General features: G+C 35.2%; 1 protein-coding gene and 1 long non-coding RNA gene across 2 annotated transcripts in view; one reads left to right on the forward strand and one right to left on the reverse strand.

The window, feature by feature from the left end:
- LOC144040454 (uncharacterized) overlaps positions 1-5,000 on the reverse strand; it is a 65,158-nt gene that overhangs the window by 59,790 nt on the left and 368 nt on the right. Inside the window, exon 1 of the long non-coding RNA XR_013289738.1 lies at positions 2,398-5,000. This exon is cut by the window's right edge and continues 368 nt beyond it. This is a non-coding gene — a long non-coding RNA (uncharacterized LOC144040454). The remainder of the gene's footprint in view (positions 1-2,397) is intronic.
- Positions 1-5,000, forward strand: part of mrgbp (MRG/MORF4L binding protein) — a 30,904-nt gene that overhangs the window by 16,891 nt on the left and 9,013 nt on the right. The window lies entirely within an intron of this gene.

Genomic DNA, 5,000 nt, shown 5'->3' on the forward strand with positions numbered 1-5,000 from the left:
TTGGGGAATCCCAGAAATAGCAACTTGGCATGACAGTCAATATGAGAAAGAGGATCATTATGTACGTGCAATTGGAGACGCGATTGAAGACTTGTTGTCGTTTGGGCTAGGGAAGTTTTTGTTGCTTGCGTTTTGTTTTTGTTTTTTTGGGTTTTTTTCAAACAGAGTCCTTTAGCTTTGCGATTGGCTGGCAACCTGTTCAGGTTGCACCTTGCCTCCTGCCCGAAGCCAGTTGGGATAGGCTCCAGTACCCTCACAATCCTTGTGAGGACAAGTGGTCAAGGGAATGGATGGATGGATTCCTTCAGCTTTTTTAGAACCCACATCAACTGCCAGAGATGATCACCTGGCCCAAGGTGTGACTCATTCTTTGTGGAATGCCGTGGAAAAGGGACACATTCCTCCTCTCTCCATTGGGTAATCCTCAGCTCATCTGGTGGAAACTGGAAGCAGTTGAATGGCCTCTCGGCTGGCACGTCTGGTCACTCAGTTGGCTCCCGCTGGTGGCTGGCTCCTGAAGGTGGGGGTTGAGTAGAAGGCGGACCTCCGGCTGGTCTAATAGGCAAGATGTGGAACCAGGTGCCCCGTGGACTGGACTAGATTGACCTTTTCATCACCTTATCTGGGTGCAAAATATTTTCATTTAGTCACTAATAAACATTTATTCACATCCCTTCTTTTTGAAAGAGCATTTTGGTAGTGTTATTAGTTAGGGGTTAGTAAATATTAGTAAAGTTCTGTAGGCCTCTCCTGTGGGAAAAAATTCTGTTTGTTGTGACATTCAATTAGGATCCAGCCTTTGGCTGACTTTAATGACCTGAGCACATTCTTAAATGCAAAAATGTAAATCTTTAGCCAGTTAAAATCTGACGAGGCCAATTTTGTTAACAGAATGTAATAATTATTGGAATGTTTTATTATAATATTTATTGTTATAGATATAGCATGGATGTGCTTCCGGCCATTAAATAAATGCAACTTTCGTCAACAAATAAAATCAAAAAATAACACCTAACCCCAGGGCCCCAGGGGAAAAATAGAAATAGAAATGGAACATATTCACCTTATTTTCGCCGTCTCTGCCAAAACTTACTCCTTCTCCATGGTCAAGGAAATCCCCAATTGTCCTCCTGTAAAATTCATTCTCACGGACTATCTATAATTATCGCATTAAGACTAACTTTTAATTTTAAATGTATTTATTTATCATGGACTGTTTGTGTCCTTCGCGACGATATACCCAGACCAACCAATAATTCCCCCATCTGAAAAAGATCGCTTTAGAGAATTTTTCAGACTAATATATAAAGTTTTGCAGTAAATAAATTTTGCTTGCTTTTTGTTTAGAAAGAGGGGAAATTTTACATTTAACCAGCAAATTCGACAATGCGTCCCAAGCAACTATTTAAATTTCAAAAGAGAATTCGGGAAAACACTAGAAGACCAAACTTAAAAAAGTAAAATATAATAATTAAGATTGAAATAAATTGTATCTTATCTGTCTGTATTCATATTAGCTGTTTCAATTTCTGAAACCAGACGAAATTTACCTGTATTATCTTTTGTACTATAAAAATATTGTAGCTTATGCCAATGAATTTTACAAAGAATCTCAGTTTTCAGCCAATTCATCAACTATTATTAATACATAAAGTTGCCCTTAGTTTTAATGTTATCATTAAGCTTGCTAGTCCCCCTTGTTGATGTTTGTCCAAAAAGCTGACTGTTTTAAAATAGACAGAGATAAACAAATCAGATCAAATCAAAATAGACATCAAACGTTTTTAAAATGTAATAAATCTGTGTGTATATAGTGTTGTCAATCAGTTCATTATATTTACGAAATGTTTTACTGTAAATGTTATCACCTTATATCTGTCAAAAATAGAGTGCAGTGTAAACAGTCAGTATCACATCATATGGTCTGGTATCACTAATTCAAGGAAAGCATTGTTTGTGGGGTTGAGTCACCATCGTAGTGGACAGTTCTGGACGCAGGAATGCTTTAAGGACGCTTGTGCAGAGCATATGGAGCAGTTTTTCATAGGACAGTTCGTGCGGAGCATTGTGTGCATTGGACAGTGGAGCAGTTTTTCTTTTATCACATTTGTATATGATGGCACAGTCATTGTGGCAACAGGTGGCGCCAGGAACCTCAACTCTCCATCAGGTATTGGCAGGATGTTTTGTGATGATGGCTGCATCACGCCCCTCTGATGGTGGTGGCAGTTGCAGTTTCTTTGTGGGTGGGGGGTTTTAAAGAGGTCTGTGTCCCGCCAGTTGACTTTGTTCCGAAATAATGACCCCTGACCAATAATCCTCACTCGACTGAAAACATAAAATCTGCCCCAACAGTATTTAGGTTATAACATGTCAGTAAATATTAAAAACAAAAACTTCCTTTATTAAAAAATTTAAAAAAAAAAAAAATTGAGAAAGGGGAAGAAAATAATATTTTTTTTAACTAAAAAAAATAAAAATAATAATAATAATAATTAAAACAATGAAAGTTTACAATTTTAAATAATTGCTAATTATATGTCAATATTTGTTATGGTTTACAATATTTAATTTAATATGTTTTGCATACCTTCATAAATAATACTTAGGATAAGATAGGACAGATATACTCTAACAATTTACAAATATAGTTAATAAGTGTGTAGTTTTCAATTAATGTTTTCTCAATGGAGGCCGCAGCCCGTAAAGTCAGCCTTTGGTCAAACGTCAAAGCAGGAATGATTTTTAATTACATAGCACCTCAAATTATGTCAAAAATGTGATTCTTCCAGATAGCTTCCCCAGTCTGTTTGTAATGAGACTTCAAATGTCGAATTCAAAGGTTAAATATATTCAGGAGAGATTAAAATTATTTTCTATTTATAAACATGGGAGAAAAAAAAAATAAATTAAAAAAACTCCTTTTAAATTATAATTAACACATTACTTCATCCCCAGGACCGGAATATGGCACTTTGGTGGGACCCCAATTGTCCTTAATGGGTGTGTCTCCTGATTCTGAAAAGATATTTAAAATTTATTAAACAATGTTCTCGCGCACAAACAAAATCATAAGGGAAAAAACAATCATCTATATAAAGAATTATTCCACATTAATTGCCATCCAAGTTATTCGTTTTTAGTTAAAGTTATTTATGTTCTATAAGCATAAGATATGCATCTAAATTTTATAATATCTTAAAACTATACCTCTCTATGTTATTTGTGTATTAATATTCGTTCGTTTTATAGCAAACATAATTTTAAATATGACGTATTTGCACTCGTGAAGCCAGTTTAAGTATTCAACATTAGTGCTTAAGAAATTTATATAAGGGGCTTATAAAATCAGTTATGGCAACAATTTATATAATGTCGTTCAATTATTTAACGCAGACAATTGCGGGTTTTAGCGTTAGAAGTTTTATTAGTAATTTTACCGTCTAATTAATTTATCCCGTTTAGCGCTTATTAAACGGCTTAATTTGTTTTATTACATAAATTTGTATTATACAGTTATTTTATTTGCAAAGCAACATTTTAGTATTAATCATTTTTTCAATACACTTTTCTTAAAGATACGTCCGGGACTCTCCTCTATATAAAAATTACATACACTCATAACATTATTAACGGGCGGTCGCCGTGTACGCACATTCAAAGTTAAATTGCCGTCATTAAAACCATCGAACAAATGCCATATCTTATTAGAATAAACTAACCTTTTTCACAATATAATCAAGTCCCGTCGTTCAATATTAATTACATTTTAAGTCATTATTTAAACGGTATGTTTAATCCGGAAGCTTTAATTCCGACTAGCGGAAGTGATATCAGGTTAAATCATTTAGTCTTATATCATTATTTAAAGTTATATAAATGGTTATAACTTCACAAAAATACCTAAAGCTAGTATTCTAGCATTATTCATCATCATCTTATCCAAAAATACACGATTATGTGTCGTTTTTATTCCACTCGTAAACGTGTTCTTTTATCTCGTATTTTTACGTCGAACGCCCGCGGCGCAAGCCTCAACGTCCCCCATCAATAAAATTAACTTACTGTAGCTTATAACGGTGCCATAAGATTTATTCCACCGCAATCGTGCACCCAGTCGTGCAATTATTTATTTCTCGCCTTATATTTCATAACGATTCTCCGCTGACACCAGCGCATGCGCACACAACTCCCTGTCGCCTCGTGACGCGGCATCCGGTTGCAACCATTTTTGTAGTTCTCAAACAGTGTTTTCTTTCTATTAATTATTGCCCGTATTTTATAGCTTATTATATTATATTTCTAAATATATTGTCGTCGTAATTATTGACAAAATTAACACAATATTTCATCGCGGTCCCTTTAAGATTTTACCGTGACGTTAGAGTTTCTTCACCGATCAGACGGCATACACACACAACGGACAGACAAGACATGTCGTTTTGTACGACATATCAACACATAAATATCCGGATGTCAACTGCGCTACCCCAGCTTCAACAGTTTTTTGTCTTTGAATTTTAATCACGAATATTCAATAGACCTATTGACCTGATCTAAAGCGTCGTATCAAATATGCTTTAGTCAGCCCGACTTACACGAGTTGAGTCCATACATCTTATATCTTGTCTAAAAATGTCAATATCCAATTATTCATAGACCTATCGATTAATCTTAAAACGGCATATTAAATCCGTTTTATGTCAATCTGACTTCTTATAAGTTGAGTCTTTTGTCCCTAGAAAATGAAGCAGTCGATCCTCCCGCAGCTTTAATCGGCAACACTTATTCAAGGATCTTGTTATCTAATTACCCAAGAATCTATTGCTCATAAAAACAAAGTGTTTGTCTCGTAATTCTCCCGCGCATCAGGCAGGGATCAAGACAAAGATGCTTTTTGAGCCGACTTCTCTCAACTTAAATATGTATGGACGTAAAACCAATGCCCACACATCTAACGCTTGGTTACAACAATAATGTTTCCCCAGCTGATTTACTCT

The sequence above is a fragment of the Vanacampus margaritifer genome, chromosome 1 (genome assembly GCF_051991255.1).
Source record: "Vanacampus margaritifer isolate UIUO_Vmar chromosome 1, RoL_Vmar_1.0, whole genome shotgun sequence".
NCBI classification, from domain to species: domain Eukaryota; kingdom Metazoa; phylum Chordata; class Actinopteri; order Syngnathiformes; family Syngnathidae; genus Vanacampus; species Vanacampus margaritifer.